This window comes from Lepeophtheirus salmonis, chromosome 14 (assembly GCF_016086655.4).
Source record: "Lepeophtheirus salmonis chromosome 14, UVic_Lsal_1.4, whole genome shotgun sequence".
Taxonomy (NCBI): Eukaryota; Metazoa; Arthropoda; class Copepoda; order Siphonostomatoida; family Caligidae; genus Lepeophtheirus; species Lepeophtheirus salmonis.
The window spans coordinates 6458932-6482244 of record NC_052144.2 but is presented as its reverse complement, the minus strand read 5'-3'; the positions used below and the strand labels follow the sequence as shown (position 1 = coordinate 6482244).

General features: G+C 34.0%; 2 long non-coding RNA genes across 4 annotated transcripts in view; both read left to right on the top strand.

The window, feature by feature from the left end:
- LOC121128982 (uncharacterized) overlaps positions 1–22523 on the top strand; it is a 41133-nt gene extending 18610 nt beyond the window's left edge. For 2 of the 3 annotated variants that reach the window (XR_011783571.1, XR_005868319.2), the window contains exons 3-5: positions 18134–21558; positions 21611–21750; positions 21808–22523. This is a non-coding gene — a long non-coding RNA (uncharacterized lncRNA). The remainder of the gene's footprint in view (positions 1–18133; positions 21559–21610; positions 21751–21807) is intronic. The other variant, XR_011783572.1, reaches the window with a different exon arrangement.
- On the top strand, positions 13620–17587 carry LOC139907158 (uncharacterized). The gene is made up of 2 exons (XR_011783574.1): positions 13620–17369; positions 17432–17587. It is a non-coding gene; the product is annotated as an uncharacterized lncRNA (long non-coding RNA).
- Positions 22524–23313: the final 790 nt, after the last annotated feature.

Here is a 23313-nt window from a genome sequence, read left to right as displayed (position 1 = left end):
GGAGTAGACAAAGGGGAGTTCACGGAGAACCTGATCATGAATCTTTGGAACATTTAAGCGGCGTTTTTCAGTCCAAATCCGGACGTATTTTTAAAATCCGAAAGATGTAATAATCGCTGTTTTTGGAAAGTCAGAAGGGTGTATATGAATCTGATGTAAAGCCATTACGAGATTAACGTGAGAGAATATATTGCTGCCTGAGAGTCGAAATGTGAACTTCTTTTTGTTGGGAATTGTGTACCGATCTATAACAGATTGTGCATTCAAAGCTCTGTAATCACCACAAGGACGAATTCCTTCATTTTTCTTTGGAACGACGTGAAGAGCAGAGGACCTGCAACTTTAACTTGGACGGATGATGACTTGCTGTATTAGGGAGTCCATCTTCCACTACTTTGTGAACACGGGCTTTGTGGAGTTCACATCTTTATTTATACTACAAAGTTGGCTCTGTTGCATACTGTACCAATTTCTGATTAGACTCCAGAATGACCAATGCGCCATAGTAAACAGGGCTTTATGCCAAATTTGACTCCCTAAAGCTTCTAAAGTCTGCAACATTGTGAGCCTCAGTTGAGAAAAACTCTTTTCTAAATTAATCAGCATCTTCACTTTTTTGACAGAAATTTATATTTCTGTGTCCCACTCTGGAACCTAGCTTCAACGGTGCGGACGGAGAAGAATGTCTACAAGGTGCTAAAGTGTTCATTATGAACAATTTTTTTCCTCTTTAGAATCAGTAACGACTTTACCATATTCAGAACTTAACTGAAGAGGAGGTAAGATTAGGCGAGAAGATGAAGGCGACATCTTGCGAAGAAATTTAATACGCTGCACCATTGTATATCTTGAGGCTAACTGTCGCGTTTCTTTACTTTAGTTTTAAGTTCTCAAAGTAGAAACGAAATAGTCAGTCTTTTCTAATAATAAAGATGCATGCTGTATAACAACAATGGACAAGTTGTATTTTACGATTGTAATTATACCGTGTCTTAATATTTAATTTAGCAGCATAACGGTTTAGGTGGAATGTCGACTGCTTTATGAGGTATTTGGGTCTTAATAATACGCGGAGAAATATATCTATATGTAGTAATGAAAATCGTGTGTATTTTGGGAATGTTAAAAAAAGGTCGACCTATCTTTAATTATAACTAAATGCCCTTTTTTTCTATGTAGGAAATGTTGTTACATCTTTGAATGGCTATGTGTACTTTTATCTTCATTCTCTTCTGTTGATAAATCTTGAAACATGGAGAATTAACTGTTTCTTCAGAAGGCTATGATTTTTCTTTATATACTCTTTCTTTCTCCCCCTCTCTCTCTGCTTATTTGACTCAATAATCCTTTTGCTTGCAATTTTTTTTTTCAATGGGCCCAAACATACTAGTCTTATTTTTCTACTCAATATATCCTAATCACAATCTCACAGGTCTCTTTTAGAGCAAAGATACATATCCCTTGGTAAAAGTACGCGCTGGAATAAGATCGCTTAATAAATAAAGTATATTTTTCCTGATTTTCTATCAAAAAATAAATTGAAATAAATTTTAATCGGAACAATATTATTTATTATTTTTCCCCGTATGTTAATCGAACCTATAACTTTATCTTTTTTGTTTTTTTTTCGATCTCTATGTGTTATACATACATGTTTTAAAATCAGCTTTATTTAATAATCTATAATAAACCGATTTTTTTAACTTGTGAATTAAAAAACCAGCCATATTGGCGTTGTACATCAGGAAACGGTGTTAAGAGCTTCTTGCATCGGCTGATTGATAACAGCGATTCAAATATTTATAAATGTTTTTACATATGAATTTTTTGTGTCCATAACTTCTTTTTTTTTTTATCACAATTGATGCAATTATCTATAATGTAGTTAGATCCAATAATTAGTGTTAAAGAGCTTGAGAGGACCTATATTTCTTTCTAGATTTTAATTCTTTTCTTCTGTTAGAAGAGCTTCTTCACATCCATAATTTTCAGGAATCAAAATGGTTAATTCCTTTAATGAAATGCGATTCTTTAATAGCCTTAACTATTTAATTTCTTTACTATTGGACCATTCCTTCATTTTTACAATTCCAGGATGATCAGAGGAGAACGTAAATACGTAATATTTTTTTATTCTTTTTATATTACTAAAGTATTCAAATATAAGTTTTTTCCAATTGAACAATTTCTCTATCTTCTTTTGTTGGTTTTGCAGACAATTTTGGAGACGTATTATTTACTACTTCAATTAAGTCATCAATGCAATCTATACTTTGGTGATTTTTAAAAGATTTAGAAATCATTCCAAAGCTGCGATCGGCAGAAAACTTGGGATGATTATCTACCAGAAAATGAATAGAGATTTCATCCACTTTCCCGAGCATTACAATGTATGCTAATAGACCCAATGATATTCTTGTTCTGACCTCTAAAAAGCATTCAAAAATAGATGACAATTAAAAATATTATCGAAATAAATCACCCACCCATAGTTGTCGCATTGAATTTCAAGTCTAGGAGCAAAGCTATAAGGCATTATTTCATGTTATAAAAGTGATCCAGTACAATTATAATCTTTCTTGAAAGTTTTCTGTACTATACATAGATAAAGTTAGAATATACAAATATTTTTTTAAATTACAATATATCCCTGTCCTTCATCTTCAACAGGAAATAAATTTATTTCATATAAAGATTGGAAGTAATTATTTCGTCTTTGAATAGATGAATATGCAATGGACTAAGCCACCGAAATGTCCACTGTGAACAATTGAATTCATCTCTTATATTTAGCATAAAAGACTCGAGTTTTATAGTCTTTTCTTTCCATTTGAACACATTCAAAATGCTTTTAATTGAACTATCAATTTTCAAGCAATCGTCTGAAGGATTTTTAAGATGGGCTCTCTAAAAAAGGAGACTAAAGTTTAGAATAATCGTAAGATATATGGCAAACGTCACTCCGCGCACTTATGGACATGCAGTCTTCCAATGCCTTAGAAATGTATTTATAGCAATATCTTTCATAACCCAAATCCTGGCATAATATCTTGGTTGTTTGATATATTTACTCACAGACATTAAAAATAAACACGCCATAGTCATTCATGAGTTTTTCAAGAAATATCTAGATACCTTCTCGTTGCTCATATTGTAAAGGTTGTTTGATGGATTCTCAATAGATTAATTTGTCCTTAAAGTAAGCCATTTTCCAGATTATGAGTATGTAAACGACTAAAGGTACTTATGAACATTCCCACCAAATAAGAAAAAGTGATTTGCCACACATGCTTCCCTTTAATATAAAGCTTCATCCTATTGTCTTTTTTCATCCATTGAAGAAAAATTTCCAAGAACATACATTTTGAGATCATTTTAGGAAATTGTCGAAATTTTCAAGGACTGATGCATACGAAATGTAAATTCTTGTTTAGAAAACCATTTAGAGCATGGATTTTCAAAGGATTCTTGAGGCCTTAATTTACAATAAAAACCCATCCCTCAAATTTGAAAATAAATCCCACAATATAACAAATAGGTATGTCTATAAACTATTTGATCGTTAATATTTATTATGTAAATAAATAAAAGGGAAACTTCTCAATAACTTCAGTTAACCTACATGTCCAGTTGACTCATCCAGGCAGTACTTTAGTATTGGAGTGTGCAATATATTTTACACGCCCTAATATTCAAGAAGTTGTGTTACCATTTTTGAGTAAGTGACTATGTGATTAGTGTTATTATAATTTTCAATTTAATGTTAGTGAAGAGAAGTTTAAGATAAATAGAATATTACTTTCAACGAGAATCATTTTGACTCATAACTGGTAAGAAAAACTCCATTCTTAACATTTGTGGCTGAATATTATAGGTCTTTAATAATAATATGCAGTGTAGACAAATAAGTATTGCACACTTCTAGTTTTGTTCTATGGGATTGAGGTCCCGAAACTGGCTAATCCACTCTATGGCCTTAATGTTTTTTTTTTTTTAATCGCACCTTTCTTGCCATGGTCGTAAGTTTTGGGCTATTAGCGTGTTAGGAGATCAATTACATGCCCCATTTTCGTTTGTTGCCCAAGATTTTCATGAGTCCAAAGACAAAATGTTTTCCAATGAAATCAATTTAAGGATAATTTCCTTAAAAAATTTATCAGATAAAAGTAAGTCTAAAAAACCAATTAATAAGCTTTCATCATTCAATTAATCAATTTTGATTGATTTCCTATTTATAAATAAATAAATATGAAAAGTAAAATTGTGAGCTATCTAATACTTTCCTTTAATTTTGTCTATAAGTTTCATTATAAATCATACAAATTGCATTAATCATATAACTTTTATACATATTCACATAACATGTCATATTAATAACTATGATTTTAAGAAATGGTGAGATGCTTTGTTGATTATAGAACTATTCAGAAGTTGATGATTGAATTACACGCATATTTAATTAAAAGCCCTTGGGGGTCTAAAATTGAAACAGTTTTTTTAAGATTAGTATAAAATATTATACTGGATATATATAATCATAATCTGGAGGCAGCCCGAAGATTGACAATTATTTTAGCCTTGGAAAGTTAAATACTATGGTATTTACGTTAATCCATCTCTATTAAGTATTATTATTTATAAGCCATTATAAATTACGATAATAATCGAAAAGCGAGCTACAGAGGAGAAAATAAGTATTTGATGCCTTGTCGATTTTGTAAAAATAAAAATAATGGAACAATTCATTTTGCTGGAAAAAGAAAGAAAAATTTCCTAGCAGAATAAATTTGGCTGTTCATGTAAAAAGAAAACATTTTTACAAACAAATTGTTCATTTTAAAAGATATTTTATCCAAGAAGTTTTTAAATTTGTCATTATTTTTACATTTCAATGTCATTATCCAAGACAAATATTCTTTTTTTTTAAATAATTATTTTGAAAAACAGAAAATATATGACGTCTCTGATTTTTAAATGTAAATAATGTGTTTCTTATATTTATCTGCTTGAAAAATGTAATTTCATATAAGTCAGTGATATCTATATGATAAATCATTGACAAAAATGTTTCTGAATGAATCATCTTCAACGTTCTGTAATGAAGAGTTTCATTCGAAATTTTCTTTTAATAAACTAAAGGACCGAATGTTCGTTTTCAATAAGGACTGAATAAAAAAAATCACTCTGAAAATTGTATGCGAATCAAAAAGTAATTACCATCCATATCTCCTTTCAATGGTGTCAGAAATTATTTTTCTGAATAATATAAACTTATTTACTTTATATATAGGAAATAAGTAGACAGGTGTGAATTGAGGTTTGAAATGTTTCATTAGATAAACCGTTGCACTTAACAAATATTGCTAACCATTTTAATAACAATTTTCCAGATGAAACTAGTCGTTCGGTTTGTATTATTTAATCGTTAGAACTTGGTTTTCTACTGTCATGTATAAAAATTTTTATGAGATATGGTTGAATCAACATTAACACAATTCCAAAATATTTTAAAATCTCGCAGTTTCGATGTAACTTAGTGATTCTGGGTTATTGATACCATAATCTATTGTTGATTATCCAAAAAATGACGGATAAGTTAGTATTGGTTTTTTCTATAGGTTATGGATGAATTACTTGATAAGTTAATTTATGAGCATATTTGATGAGAAGGCTTAGCAAATTATTACATAATTTTTTGAAAATATGCACTGGAAAATGAATATTTTCCGTCCCATCCTTTGAGAAAGGATTTTTAATATAAGGTGCTTCTTCATTAATGGATAATTCATGGAAAAATAAATTATATGAATATATATATATATATATACTATCCACTTTTATTCAATCCGATTATACATTGAATGAACTGGAATAATATTTTTTGCATGTCAACTTGTAATATATCAAAAAGAATGCATACTCCTTCTCTTGAGTGCTCCCTGACTCACCACATATATTATATTTATTTTCTTAGCAGCACACTGATTAAAATTTACTCACTAAAGCGAGAGGAGAGAATACATTTAAATGTTCCTCCAATCACAACCCAGTGCTACCATTCATATATATTTATATACACAAACACCACTCCACAAATCACTCACTCATTTACGAATGAACAACTTTTTAGTATCATGACCAGGTAATATTCACGCCAACCTGTTTGAAGTTCTGTGGTAAAGATTACCTTTTGAATTCCTAACTCCAACACTTCTTACTAAGCCGTCAGAACCAGGAAAGTTCCGAACTACTAATACTAAATACCCATCCTTTTCCTTTAGATGTCGTCAACCATGACTACAACGCCACCTTCCATTTTCTTACCTTGGTCTTCCATTTATATCTTAATTGTAAATTCAAGACATATTATTTCACCCAGCGGTTTCTAATTTTTTTTATAGAAAAATTGTTAGTTTTATCCAGTGTGATTATGGCAACAAATTATTTTTAATTAGACCCTCTGGTAGATCAGAGATGTTAATCCTATTATCAACATCGAGAGTATGAGAGCTCTATCTTCTACGTTAGAAGATAGTGCTGAAATAGGTCTAATAATTATAACATATTCGACTTCGATTAAAGCAGTTGCCAACTGCTCTGGAGAAACGAGCCAACTGAAATTGTAGATTAAAGATGGTTTTGTGATTTTGATGAGAAATTTCCCAATATTTAAGTTGTTTATGACGAAACATAAATAAATTTTCCTTCTTTAAGTTCATCTATACTTAGAAATCAAACTTTGCATTATCCACTTATTATTAGATAATACTGTAATCGAATCCTCCAGGACATTACTCTATAAAGCTTCGTCCAAGAGTGAAAAATAATAAATATGTCGATTTGGTCCTCCATATTCACCTTGAATAATAGTATGATGTGATATATTCTTTTTTTCTAACTTCATGAAGTTGCATTCTGATGAATTACTTTTAAGCTATGTTCTTTTAGTAAATACAGTCAACCGGGCTCATTTCCCCATAAATTTGATGGAATGAAATCAGATACCTACATCCATCTGCTAGCCATATCTGCTGGATTATCATCTCCAGAGAAGCGATTCCAACATAATCTCAGAATTATTTTATCAATCATTTGCACTCAGCCAGTGCCAAACAATAGGAGAGTCAGCTCAAGTATGAATTTTATCAACCTTATATGGAATCAATTGTAAAAAGGGATTTATAATTTTTGCAGACAAAACTGCTTCTTCCATTTCGAGCCTAAGAATACTAAATTCCTTAAGAGGACTTAATCTTGTTCGAGTAACAATAAAGTATACATGAACTTCTCCGTTCACGCCACTCACTCAAAGATATGAAATAGCACTTCACACTTCTGGCCATATTAAAATTTTAAGTTTTTTGAAAGCATCTTTTCAAATATTCAATTTTTTGGATATCTCTACAGGAACTTCATCATCCCAATCATAATTCCTTTCCATAGATCTTGAAGTATGACCTTTGCTAAAAATACTACTGGTCTATAAAATCCTTTGGGTCAAAATATTTAGTCGATTCTGATAAAATGATGCGTTCAGTGAGTTTTTTATTTGGAATAGATTCTTCAATATACCGGGCCGTGGAGAATTATTTACCAATTTTTGTTCAGAACATATCGCGGACAATAATGACATTTCGAATGACTTGAGAAACAATTTATTCATACATTTTTAGAATAATAAAATAGTTTGTGATCAAATTTAATCAATGTAGCCACCATTTGACTCAATGACACTGGTCAGGCGACGTCTGAAGCTGTCACAGACTTGCTGGATGTAATCGGCGTCCATGGAGGCCCAGGCCTTGTTGACAGCAGCCTTTAAGACATTTATGTTCTTGTGTCGTTTTTTGCAGGCCTTGGTGCGCCTAGATAGAGAAGTCTAATGGGTTCAGATCTGGGCTCTGAGGGGGGCCAGTAGTCCTTGGGCCAAAAGTTCATGTTGTCATTGAGACACTCCTGAGCTTTTTTGAAAGCGTGGGCGGGTGCTCCATCTTGTTGAAAAACCGAAGGAGAGTTGCGGACTATGGATTTGATCCACGGAAGGACCTTGGACGCCAGAATCTTCACATAATCCTCCGCTGTTAATCTGTAGCCAGTGGGGAACCATACCGGCTTCATGGCCTTCCCGTTGGAGGCCACGAGACCCAACATCATCACCGAAGCAGGGTGCTTTGTTGTTGCCACATAGCAGTGCTTATCTTGCACATCTCCAAAGCTCACAACACGGTCATTTTGCCTGTTGAAAACAGGATCGACCGTAAAAGTTTTCTCATCTGAAAAAATGATGATGCGTCCAGATGAGCTCTTGATATCATTCAAAATTTTCTTGGCACGCTCAAGTCTGACTTCTCGCTGACGTTCAGTTAGCAGAGGGCGTTCAGTACAGACTTTCCTCCAGCCCTTTTCAATTCCCTTGAAATAGTTGATCTCGACGTTCCCATCTTTCTGGCCATGTCGGCAATGGACCTGTTGAGAGTTCTCTTGAACACTGCCTTTACTTGCCTTGTTGAGACAGTGGGCTTCCTGCCAGCCCCAGGGGAATGCTTGAGATCACCCCCAGCCTCCAAGCGCTTGGAAACGTTGTAAATCGTCTTCAACGAGGCCCCAACCTGTTTCTTAATGTTGTTATGAGGTACTCCCGCTCGGAGGAGGTCTGCAATTTCGATCCTCTTTGTTTCCAGATTGGACATGGGCTCACGTGTGGAAGTTGTTACGCTCTCACAGGAAGGATTTTTGTTTATTTTAACAGTAAAAATACGAAACAACCAGATTGGTTGCCACAAAACCTCTTAAAAAGTATATTTACATTATCGGTAATTAATTTTGGACGGCCCGGTAGTTATTATCTATAATAAATTTATTAGTATGAAGATCCTAGATCTTTGTGAGAGTAATATTCCAATATGATGAGAAGCTATTTCGAAAAGAATTCCCGACTCAATAAGTTTGGGAACTGCAACGACATTTAGATATTCCAATTTAAGTTTGCCTAAGTGAAGAGGTCAGTTATATATTTTTTTTGTTGAACACATAATGGCATAAAAGTTCCCAATAATAATTTATATGTAATGATATAACAGAATAGAAAATGCTTTGCAGACAAAACGTTCGAGAAAAGATATATATATTATCTTTCACTTGTTTTCCAAAGACAGAATAAACTCAAAAGACATAAAGAAATCAAGGATGAGCTTAAAGGGTTCAGGATATATAATTATCCATACAGACTGCACATCACAAACTCCATCTTATAAATGAAATTAAATCAATGTGATAGATATAAATGATTTCTGCAGGACTGAAGGATTCTTATTAATGAATATTTTCTTAGAGTAGGAGATGAATCAGAGTTGAATTAAAGAGGAATGGACTCGATTATAATTTCATTGAAGGAGCTGTGGATGGAGGATGATAAATCTGTGTATATTCCTCACTAGGTCTTTCATTCGATTATTCTGTCTTTTTATGAACCTCCTTAGTTCTTATAGAAGTATACAATGATTGCTTACAAGATTTGGAGGAATTGATGTATTCTTGATCATAGAAGTGATGATTTACAAGATCAAATGTCACTATCAAGGATCTTGATGTGAAAAGACATTTGCAGAATGAACGATCCCTCCATTAAATAACAAATAACCACCAACGACCGTTATTGAAACACCATAATAATGCCAAAAAAGCTCAGAATTCTATTGAAGTAAACACTTTAACAAAATCACAAGCACAACTGCCCTAATAGAAATAAACTATCGGAGCCTAGAGAAGGGCGTCTGTCAATACAAACTTTATATTCCTCTCATTGTGACATGTAGTTCGTTGATAGCCTCATACACTCCCAGAGCCGGGTGTAGAGACTGCTGAAAAGTGAAATGAGATGAGCTACTTTTTTCAGCTCATCGTTCAATTGGGGAATGTTTAAATAGTTGTGGATGACTTCGCCAACGCAATACTTGGGTATTGAATACAAATTTTTTAAAGTAGCAATGACGTGAAATTGATAAATTTTTCCCTTTTAAAGACATACGTGAGTAAAATATGTATAAGACTACATAGGAGGTACTGCGTTTTCCATTGAAATCTGAACACTTACTAATTCAATATTTAATAAAGGTGAAGTGATTTAAATTAATCCATATTTCGATATATTAAAGCATAAACAATTAGTTACAAAACAAAAGAAACCTGAACTCTCTAGCTTAAGTACAAATGGAGAAAATGCCACTTGAACATGATCGACGAATTTCCATTGGCGCATTCCAATCAGTTGGGCGTCTCCAGGACCACCATCTTCACCGTCAGCAAGTCTAAAACGTTGGAGAGGGAGAAGGACTTTGTCAAAAATGCCAAAATTGAGCCGGAAGAGTTGGAAGAAACAGTCAAGTACAATCCTCTCAAGTCCATGAGGACCAATGTATGATATCTCTGGGGTTTACACCAGACTTCCCAGATAGCTATAATTTTGACCCCAGCAATGAAAGAAACCAATTTCCTCTTTTCCAAGACTCTTCTGCCCCCCCCTTACTGGAAGGCATCATTGCCGCTAAGGGCGGCTACCTTAACGATGAAGAGAGCTCAGACACACATCTAGGTATTTACATAATTAATTAATTAATAAATGATATCTTGTTGAAGTTTAACATTCAAAGTGCTCAGATTTTCATGGACTACTCGGTACATTACGTCGCCAGGCTTGCAGAGTCACCTCTTTTGATGCCATAAAAAACTTTTTATATTCTTCTTCAAGTCCGTCATCTTCAAATTGAATACTTATAGGCTCATTCACCAACAGAAACGTTGAACAAACATCTCATACTAGTTTTTTAATGAGATAAAATACAGAATATCTGCTAAGATAGTGAATTCTCCATTCATATCCAACACAAAACTGTAGATCCAAACAAACAGTCTGAAGGCATTAATGATAAAATAGAGTTTACTTCCTGAAATATTCCGTTTTTAAGAAAAAAATTATCTTAAGATTTTTTAAAGAATTAATTTGTGATTTTAGAAGCAATGATAGACGAATTTTTTTCTCTGCCTCCAAAAATGGAGTACTATTAATAAAATAGTTGCCTTCTCCTAATTGTCTATACCTTCCTAATCTCCTCTCGATAGGGTTGAAGTTAATTTTTGCAAAGGAGAACGAATTTAGATTATTTTTTGTCCAACAGATTTGCGGAAAGTTCGAAAAGTGCATTCGACGTATTCAATTCTAAATAAGGTCTACTATATTGCTCAAAATGTATTCAATGAAATTAATTACCTCTCTCCACTTTTTGATGTATATGTTGATGTAGATTTTTTTGATGTGGGCAACACAAATAAATATGCAGAAGAATGGGGGAAAATAGTTAGCATTGGATTATACTTAAGTTTACGACGCTTTAAATAAATATTTTGTTACCTTTAGATCATGAAGGATTTGTATCTTTCCACTCAAACTGCTAACATGATTCATGGAAATGGTGATTGCAAACCGGAGCACATTATTAAGGAATTTATTTTCTATGTATGGACTTAAGCCACTTTCCTATAAGTTCTTTATTCTCTAGAAATGTAGGTAAGGGATATTTTGATTCAGTTGTCGCAGAAACAGAATTATGTTAAGGTCTTTTCGATTCACGATAGCCCGTTCTACATCCCGAGCAACAAGAGGTCAACATTTCTGAGATGATTATTTCTTTAAGTAACAGTGATTCTAGATAAAGTTAATTAATAAGAAAGAAATACTATTCAATAAAAATTTAAAAGAGATCTCCTATTTCCAATTTAAAATTATAACAATATCATTAAGTTTCTAAAAGTTTTAAAACCACGAATATAAAAAAATGCAATGTAACTAGTAACTTTTAGCATGGAAAAAACAAAAGTATTTATACTTAATCACAGGCACTAGCCAACAAATAAGATAATTTTTTAAAATAGAAGTAACTGCGGTTTTGCCTTCCCTGTACAAGTATGTGTGTTAAAGTGGGCAGTGTAAGATTAATTTGCTTAGTAGCCTCGCGAGAGTAACAAGACTACTCAGAATAACAATACCCCCAATCCCAGGGCAAAATAAAAGAGCCTTTCCCACCAATTTCGTTTAGATTTATTGATAAAAAAAATAAAATTAAGTATAAAAAACAACACAGACCATTCGGCAAATCAATACCTTAAATTAGAGAGGAATTATATCCAGTAACAAGTGTTTGCCACATACAGAGTTTATAATAAGTCATTTCCAATACAACTCTTAAGGTCTTCTTTAACAAATCTTTGATACAAATCAAGCCATCAATCCAACAACTAATAAGTATCTAAAAAAAAAATATATATATAATGGAGTTGTAATATGTATGACTACAACAATAAATAGTTTACCTTTTAAATCTTTTTTTATGTTTATTCATTACACTATTTCGAAGTTGAAGTAATTATTATTTTTCGAACTTTATGTTATGTAAATGTTATTTCGACTCTATAAAACAACAATTAATTCATCACTAGTGTATTCATTATGAAGCAATTCCAGGACTCCCTGTCATCGATCTCCCAATTTTGTATTTCCAAGAGAAAAGCTCAATTCAATCTGGTGGTTCAGATTTCTTACTTACAGGGAGCGGGGATCTAATTGTCGCCAAAATATTTTTCTACAAAAAACAACACAAAATATACTTATATTTTTTAACTTTTTTATTGAAAATCAAAACTATGACGAGTATATAGGTATAGAGTAGCCATTCATTCGATATAATCACCGTTGGCATCAATAACGGCCTCTGAACTGGCCGCAGGCTCTTCTGACCTTCTCATTGTCCATGTTGCCGAATACTTCCTTGATGGAGTCCATGAGGCTGGCCTTGGTGCTATGGGCATGTCTGTTAGTATGTCTCTCGACATAGCCCCAGACAAAATAGTCCAAAGTATTAAGGTCGGGAGAGTTAGGAGGCCACAACTCCTTGGTTACGATCGTCATAACAGTTCTCGGTTAACCACTGCATGGAGATTTTGGACACATGGCAGGGTGCTGAGTCCTGTTGCCACACCCAGGGCCTGTCTCCGGCCACACCTTGGATCCAGGGCAGAACCACCTTCTCCATAACATCCAGGTAGACCTCTGTATTGACCTTTATACCCGTTTCAAACATGTGGGGAGGCATAACATGACCTTCACTGCTGACCACCCCGAACACCATGCCCATTGCAGGGAACTTGGTCTTCATTACCTTCCTCACATGGCTGGTGCAGGTGGCTATCCACCTGTTGTTCTGCTTGTTGACCTTCTGATCTTGACAGAAATTCTTTTCATCAGGGAAAACCCACAGCATCCCGGGCTGCTTTGGGTGCTTGAGCTTGTTGAGCAATTTTGTTGACTTCATCAGCCTGTTGTCCTTTTCCTTCTGGGTCAAGATACTTGAATTTAACAATAATATGAATAGCTAATAATTAAAAGCACAATTCACAACATTCTACATCAAAGAGCACAATACCATACATAATAATACTAAGGCAATAATGTTCCCTCATAACGTATTGACGCCAAAATACAACTCCTTTAATGTTACTCTTAGTATTCCTTGGATAATATTACAAATAAAAGCTTATAATGTTACTAGTCAATTATTGGCTCAACATGACCGAATACTGTAAAAGCAAAATATTCTTTTAAAGAACATAGATGTAACGTTTCTTAAATGGATTGAGAAGGGTGCGTGATTTAAAAGGAAAACTTCCGTTAAATGGGAATTAATTACAATATAATAATGTATTTTAAAAAAATAATAAAATAATTAAAAAAATGAAATAGTAATTTATCGAAACATTTATTTTCCTAAATCTTTTTAATTTTGACAAAAGGAATTTAAGGCTGTGGGAAAATACATAGGATACATAACTATAGATTGCTTAAGGGTACTGTCATCGCAGCATTTCATGTCAGCTATTGTCGGAGCAGTAAATCAATCAAATTTATTATTATAAAGGAAAGAAAACATGAAGTGATCATACAGTACTTTATATACTTGAATAGTAATAATATAACTTTATGTACATATGAGTTATGATATATTATAATTTTGAATGAGAGGTTGTGGTGGCAATTATCATTTATGTTTACTATTATTATCTATTCACTTATTTAATTTTGTATTGCACAGATATTATAAAGAATTCCTTTATCCATCCGTGATTGAATTAAATAATTCAAATTGGTATCCAAAATGGCTCATAGTTGTGCTACTTTTAGCTTCTTTCCAAAATAAAGGTGATATTTTTTAAGGTTAAAATAACTGATAAGTGTAAAATTCACTTCTTTTTTTTTTTTTTTTATATTTTATTTTTCAACATAAGTTACAAAACATCTATCATTTGACGACATTTTAGAAAGCTAGCATTACCCATATATGCAATATTTAATCCTAAATTTCCATGGACATATTAAATAGTATCTTTTTTAATTCAAACAAATAATAAATTTTTGTCTACGACTTGGTAAAAATATTTTTGTTAATTTTAAATTGTAGTTTTATGTATGTGCTAGAACTTTTATTAATTTTTTTTCCTATGTATTTTTTAAAATACAAAAATAAATAACATTAAGTATGTTTTATTCAATTTTCAAATAACTGTATTCATTCTCGAAACGGTATTTATAGCGCTTGTTTGAAACGTAAATTATTCAACCAAAATGTTTCATCTATCATCCGATCATATGATAACTAATAAACGATGAGTATTAAAAGCTAACAAGATTCAATTCATAACATAACTTTGCCCCGGACAACAGCTGACTCGTAATCCACTACTGTAGCACCATCAACTTAAACTTCGTCACTATATATATTCTCTATGGAAAAAAGTTACTGAGTCAGCTGCTCATGTTTATTATCATAATAGAGGGTGGATATATAGCTATCCGATAACTTATCTCACTAACACAAAAATGTACTAAGTATTTTGTTGTCGATTGTAATTATTTATGATTCTTTTTCTCTAATGAGTGCTTTGAATGTTGACTGGTTGAATTCTAATTAGTTCTTGTTAAGTTGTGAATAAGTTCCAATTATTGAGTAATAATCCCATCAGAGTTGCATGAAGGATTATATATATATATATTTTTTTTTTTTGTTATTGGTTTTTGTAGTTACTGTTTATTGACTAAAAATATCAACCACTTACATTATATATTTTTTAATGGCCCGAAATTTTTTTTTGCTTGTTACATAAGTATTCATACACCTCCAAAAAGGTGAAAATAACATACACATTTTCTGTTTTTTTATCATGTTAAAGTCTGGAAAGGTTAACGAGACTTGTATAAAGTACTCGAGAGATCAAAAATTTCCTTGAACTATCTTCTGAGGTATAAAAGTGTGATGAGCCAATTTCTTGTCTTATTCAACGCTCTACATGACCAAGACCAAGGAGTAGTGAGGACATATGCCAGCTTGTAGTCAATTGCCGTAATCAAGGTGACAGTTACAAAGACATTTCCATCAAGTTTTCTATCCCCAAAACCTCTGTCCAAAGGATCATCACCAAATAAAATAAAAACTGTCTAGGTAAAGAATTTTCTTTACAGGGTAGGAAGTCCAAGCTGAGCTCAACAAACGTACGATATGCAATCCTAGAGGTTACCCAGAGTCCAACAACAACTTTCAAATCCATCCAAAAGGGGTTGAAAGCAACAGGAACTTTGGTTGGACGATCAACTGTACAAAGGGTTTTGTACAATAATGGGTTCCAAGGTTGTGCACCAAGAAAGACTCCACTGCTTAAGAGTAGGCACATAGAGGCCAGACTGAAGTATGGCAATAACCACAATGATGATGAACTCAACTTCTGGCTCACTATCCTTTGGTCAGATGAGATAAAGTTGGAGTTGTTTGGCCACAACCGGCATCGATACATTAGGTGACAAAAGGGACAATCCTTCCACCCCAAAAACACTATTCTAACAGTGAAACTGACTGTAAAATCAATATTACCAAATCTGGGACCGTTTATGTATTACTAATATTTTTCTTTTATTAAGTTAAATGGTTTTTCTGTGGGATAATTGAGGCTCGTGGAAGTCATATCGAAAATTTTTATACTATTAAATAAGCCCAAAAAATCGTCACAATGCAATTGTGTGGGATCTAGATGCGGTCAAACTTTGTTATAATTGTAGAAGCACGACCCTATATGAACTTAAATAATATATTGGGATTTTCTCCTTCTCTTGATTTGTGGTCTACAATTTTTTGTTAATCACCATATATCTAACCTTGTAAATCTATGAATATATATAATTTTTCTCTCAAAAACTTGATTCTTTTTTAAAAAAATGAACGCTTTAAAAAAAAAAAAAAAAAAAAATAGACAACCTCTCTCGGATATTTAAGCGAAACTGTAAGCCTAATTGCTTGTAGCTAAATATTATTTGATATTAATGTTAAAGATATTTTTGAAGTCCTTGGGCTAAACTACATCGTTTCAGTCCCATCTCAAAATAAAATTAACATAAGAAATACAAAATACATATCTATGACTTGTACACTTATATCAAACAATATACGTGTCAATGCTAAACAATTTATAAAGGAATGACCAAATTCCAGCTGGTTATTTAAATCAAATATTAAAAATATACTTTAACTTTTCTATAATATCTTATTAGAGCGTAAAAATCTTTAAAATATACTACATGTATAGAGTGTTTTCAAAATATGTGAGTATTGTTGATACCGGCACTTTTTTGGGCCTAAACAACCAAGTTTAATAAGTTTTAAAAACCCCCATCATTTTTGGCCTTAATATTAAGGACCAACAAATATAGGAACTTAAAATCAAATTTTCGATTAAAAATATATACTTTGAATACCTAATTTTGCAATGGAGGATGAAATATATTTTAATTTATTAATTAGCATAAGCTTTTGTGAAAAGGATCAAATTGAAATATAAATTAATTAAAAAATAACTTTTATTGGTAATAGCCACCTTTTGCCTGGATTACATGGGGGTGACGAAGAGGCAATTGGGCAGAAACAGCAAAGAAAAATTTGTTCACCGTTGAGGCCATTCACTACACCCGAAAGGACCGTGTTTGAGGCCATCCACTACACCCGAAAGGACTGTGTTTGAGGCAACATCATTGACAGCAACCCTTAGGAGTACTGCATCATCACCAAGTATCAGAAACCGCCCAGTGTTGTGGGCTGGACCAGTATTATGTCGGACAGGAAGAAGATACCCCTCATTTTCAATAACATGGGTGTAAAGATCAACCAACACGTCTACAAACAAAACCACGGTGATGCCCTTTATATCTTTGGCCAAGACAGATCACCCTCTCCCATTGCAAAAAGTGTGCAGGATGAGTGAAAAAAAAATTTCAAGTGGTTGTTACAAAAATAATTTTTACTTGAATCCCATTGACTTTTCTATGTTATCCATCCTTCAGGCCAGGACTGGTATAAAGCCCCACCCCCACCAAAGCCACTCTGGAGGGGGTCCTCGTCCAGGAATGAGCAAAAACCTCGAAAGAATCAGTCAGTGCTACCCTCTTCGTCTGCAACATGTAATCTGGCCAAAGGGTGGCTATTTCGAACAAAAGTTTTTTTTAAAATTAATCGCTATTACAATTTGATCAGTTTATACAAATTAATATATTTATTTTGAATTCATACAACTAAAACATATCTTCACAAACTTATTCCTCACCCTGTATGTATATCAAAACTTAATATGTACTAAAGATATGCTATTAGATCGCTATATAATCTTATTTCCATATTATGTACTATATATCAATTATTACAATGGAAAGACTAGTATATATCTTTCTCTAATTATTCTACATTCCTTGTCCCTAATCGATCCAATAAATAATAATAATAGTTATACTAGACTATCCATTTGATAGGGATTAATAGTACGTATTACTTTGATTTAATTCAAATATCATTGTTTATCATTGGCATCATTTACGGGGTTCACCAACATAACTTCCTTGTTTCAGAAGGCAATAAAACGCGTGGGTGAGGACTCAAAAATTTAAAAGTCGTTTTCACTTCTCCATATTTTTATTTTGTGAAATTTTTATGGCAAACTTTTGAATCTAAAGTTAGTAATTCAACAATTTTCTACACCTTTGATTTAATAGGTCCCCCTCCATTCTAAATGATGACTTCAAAACGGGGACGAACAAAAGTACAGCTGGACTGGATGTAGTCCGAGGACAAGTCAATCATGGCCTTGTGAGTAGTCTTGTTCGTCTTACCCTCCGAGACACTCCAAACAGAGAAGTGCAAGGGGTTCTCCTCGAGTGAGGATGAGAGCCAGAAGTCTGCCAGCCAGAAGGCAGCCATGTTCTCCCTGCAGAAACTCTGCATCTTCTTGGACGTGTGGACCGGGATGCCATATGTTGCGTCTTGACGAGGGAGAGGAGACACAAACTATTTATTGGGAAGAGATCCAGGACAACTGAGAGAAATGGGAAGTAGGAATGGCGTTGAGGAATAAGACTATACTGATTAAAGGAACATGAGTATTCTTTATAATACAAAACCCTACTCTAATAAATACAATAAATACATGACTATTTACCGGGTGTCCGGAAAGTCCTGACTGATTTCTAACTTCCAACTTCATTAAGATCTACAAGGACTAAAAGTAGAGATACAAAGAAATGTTTTTAATAAAAAAACTTCGCTTGGTTATAATCTATAATATGTTTTTAACAATTTGGCCTTTAGCTTCCATAACAGCCACAACACGGGGACGAAAGGAGGAGCAGGTGTTCTTGATGTAGGTGAGGTCCATCTTGGCCCAGGCCTTTAGTTCAAAGATTTATTCTGTGTCATTTTTTCGTATATAATTAATGTAAAATATATATTTGATATTAAACTATGGAGTACAAGTTCCGACTTCTTATAATAAATGACCGGTGATACTGGCCTTGAGAGCTTTGGTACTGCTGTGGCATTTTTTGCTTGCCTGCCTCTCAATGTGCGCCCAGATGCTGAAATCCAAGGGGTTTAGGTCGGGGGAGGAGGGGGGCCAGAATTCCTTAGGCCAGAATTCCACATTCTTCTTCAACCACTTCTGGGTGTTCTTGGCTGTGTGTGCGGGTGCCCCATCCTGCTCGAAACACACCCTCTTGCCAGGATAATCCTTCCTGATCCATGGGACCACCTTGGGCTTGAGCACCTTGATGTAATCCTCCGAGGTGAGCCTGTAGCCCTCTCGGAAGAAGACTGGAGGCATGGCTTTACTATCTGAGCCAACAACTCCAAGCATCATGATGCTGGCTGGGTGCTTGGTCATGGACACATATTTCTCATATCCCACATAACCATTAAGGCTAATGTAGTAATCATTTTTGCGGTTGAAGACTGGATCCACTGTAAAAGTTTTCTCATCGGAAAAAATGAGAATTCTGTCCCCATTGCTTTTCATGTTGTTCAAAATCTTCTTGCATCGGATGTATCTGGCCTCCATATTGGCCATGGACAACATGGGACGGGTGGTGCAGACCAAGGACTCCTTCCAATGTCCTTGACAATGTTGGCAGCAGTAGTCTTACCCATGTTCTTCTTGGCAATTGTTCTGATACTCAGAAGAGGGGTTATCTTGATCTGGGCCCTGATCTTCTTCTTAGTGGCCTTGGGGGGGTCTTTAAGACAGGTCTCCTACTTCGAGGCTTGTCTAACCTCCTCTTGATCCTGCCAATGGTGCTGGCGGACATGCTGGTGGCCTCAGAGATCTTCTTGTGGCTGATTCCTGCACGAAGCAAAGCAGCTACTTCATGTCTTTTAGCCTCCATGTCAAAAACAATGATGAATTTTGAAATGTTATTGAAACAAAACTTGTTAATCTGAAAACGGTCTTTAACTTTTATTTACGCAACATTTACGTAAAAAGTCTCTGAAACCTCGAAAAAGCCATCGAAGGTACCGGTCAAGACTTTCGGGACACCCGGTATACAAGGTAAACACTGTACTTTAATACGTATATACAAGAAAGTAAGATAACAAGAAGAAGAACATGGGGAATAAAAACACGAATACATTAAACCAGCCCCTCAAGCACCAAATCCATGCTGGTGCTTACACAGGTTCCGCTCTATGAATAGCAGCTTATTGATCCGCTCCATCCATAACCAGGCACGGACAAACCATTCGGTCTTGTATATGTACAATTTATATCCATAGACGTGCCGTGCTCTCAGCACGCACACCGGAGAAAGGAGAACACTACTCCTCATAGAGGTTTTAAGGACCCGAGCACCCTGCTCGTCCCTGGGAGAAATAACATTCACCCTTAACGAGGTTTTATAGACACTAGCACCCTGCTCGTCCCTGGGAGACATAACCTTCACCCTTATAGAGGTTTTAGGGACACAAGCACCCTGCTCGTCCCTGGGAGACATATCGATCTTGCTCGATGTACCCTCATCCAACTCTGGATGATCCAGAGGAGAGACCATTGCACATTCATTATCCAATAATGTGAACGGAAGAGTAGGAACAACAGAGAACCAAAACTTCATAGGATTAAATCCACTTTTAATGATGTGATACCTGACACGGACACACACTCACTCCTTGTAAGTGACCATGGTTATCTTCCTTCCTCCACGAGGCCCAAACTGAGGCACAGTCCGTATTGCTCCCCCTTCTGTAGACGAACGAGCGTTCTCCCTGTCGACGAAAAAGGGCTACCCAACTCCATTAGGGCTAGCTTCGCCGAAGATCCCACAGCAGGGAGGTCACGTGATCCTGATCCCATCCTTGTCGCCAATATTGCGTTTTGACGAGGGAGAGGAGACACAAACTATTTATAGGTGGAGAGATCCAGGAAGACCGGGAGAAATGGGAAGAAGGAATGGCATTGAGGAATAAGTAAGGGTGATAATTTTGGTAAGAATAGAAAAGCGTGCGAGGAGAAAAGAAGAATTACTTATGGCATCATTGATTAAATAATATACATCTTCTTCTATCAATCATGAACGTTATCATTCCCGCCTTTATTATTCAATATTAATATAATATGAGATGGTGATAGTCGATAGAGAACTGAATAAAATCCCCAAAATGACGTCGCCTTCTGTCTGGATTTATGAAAATGGAGGCCCAGGAATTTGGAAAATACTTACCGGATGAGAAACAGATGGTTTGTCGGATTTGTCGATATAAATGTGCCTTTAGTCCCCTGTCTAGAATTACACGCCACTCATTATACTCATCTCATATCAAGAGAATGGATATTCATCTAAAAAATCAAGTTAATAATCAATACATCAAGTCAGACATTAACTCTGATCTCACAAAGATGCTTATTGCATGTAATATAACCTTATCCTTTGCTAATCATCTACGTTCAAAAAATTTATGGAGAAATACAAGGGTAAACATATCCCTTCCCGAGGAACCATCATTAAATTAATGGAGGATGTTGGTACTGATGTCATATATAGAAATACATATAAAAATGTTTTGAGTCATCCACACCAAATGATGATCAAGTTATCAGTAAAAAGTATTTACGAATATCGAAATGGAACTCTGAATTTTGTACTATCTCACAGTAAGTATTCAATATTTTTTAAATCTAACCATAAAATATGATTTTATTTTAGCTAAACATATCAAGAATTATGATACACAACTCAGTAAAGGGCAAAAACAACTGCTTAAATGGTCACAACAACGGGGGTAGTAGCTTTGGATGGTTTGCAACTAGTTTGTCTGAGACTACTTACTTCGCTTTAAGACTTGGGTATGATAATTAGGTTTTCCAATATAACATAGTCAATAAATATTACTTTTTTATCAGTAAAGGCTTAGCTATGGTTGATGGGCTCCAAGAAATGGTGTTCAGAAAACTCATAAAAGGCAAAAACAACTGTTTAAATGGGCACAACAACGAGGGTAGTTACATTGGGTGTTGCATTATAATTAACAATTGTATATATCCATCATGATAATAGTATGTTGTTATATAAGCATACCTATATAACGGGGAAAAATCTTTTTTGATGCTCTTAATAGGGAGTAATATCGCCGGACATTACTACATAATTAGCTTTTGCTCTAAATCTTTACGATGAATTTATTTATAAAATTTATTTATTAGTATATTTATTGTCTAATTTTATGATTTTGACATTTACTTTATTATTAATAATTAGTTAGATCTCATCGGTAGAGATATATCTATCCTGTGCACAATTGTATATAGCAACTTCCACATGAAGAAGAGGGGTGATTATCTTTTGATTAAACTCCACGTCTCGCTTGTGTATTGCAACCTAAAGTTATGACATATTTAACTGAATTCCGATGTTAAAACAAGAAAAAATTATCTGGATCAATCTATTATTTCAATATTCTGTATTTATAATTTATTATTATTAATAGTTATATGATTTTAATTGTTTAATTTTGTATATTTAACTTAAATGTTTAATGGTTTATTTTTTAGTATGTAGATTATATTTAATTAAAGCCTTCTTTTTTAAACTTTGAGCTTCAAATATATTTCAAATACTCTACTTTGTCGTTTCATTAGCTATTATTCTGAGAATAAGGTTCATAATGAATTACAATTTCATGGAGTGTGACGTTTTCAAATCTACTGTAATGGATAAAAAACGTGGAAGTCAATTATACGTAGTATATCTTCATTAAACATTTTGCTAATAAATACATTCGTTATACCCTCAAAAATCATAATAAAGCAGGCAGATGATAATCACATCAGTATTTTAAACAATGATACCATATGTCTTTTTTTTCCCCTCCTCCTTGCACGCGTTTTTCTCTACAATATTATCAACTATAGGAATAAGACAATACTTATTAAAGGAACATGTGTATTCTTTATAATACAAAAACCCTACTCCAATAAATACATGACTATTTATACTAAGTAAAACACTGTACTTAAATACATATATATATATATACAAGAAATTAAGAGAACAAGAAGAACAAGGGGTATAAAAACACGAATACATTACACCATATTTTGGGGAACGTACTCTTCAACCATGGCAAGATATGATACCTAAGGACCTAGTAGTAGACGTATGTGTTGACTTTCTTGTAGGCCTTGAAGAAGTAGGGAGGTATCTTGCTGCCGTCGGACGCCACGATACCGAGGACCATAACCTGAGCTGAATGTTTGATCCTGAAGGGTTTCTCAGCCTGAGCCCTTGATTTAGATAAGAAGCAATCATTTCTCTTGTTCAGAACAGCGTCCACTTATCGACTTGTGTGCTGAAGAGATAGAGCACACTTTGCCATTTTGCTCGTTGCTCAGACATTTTTTATCACATCA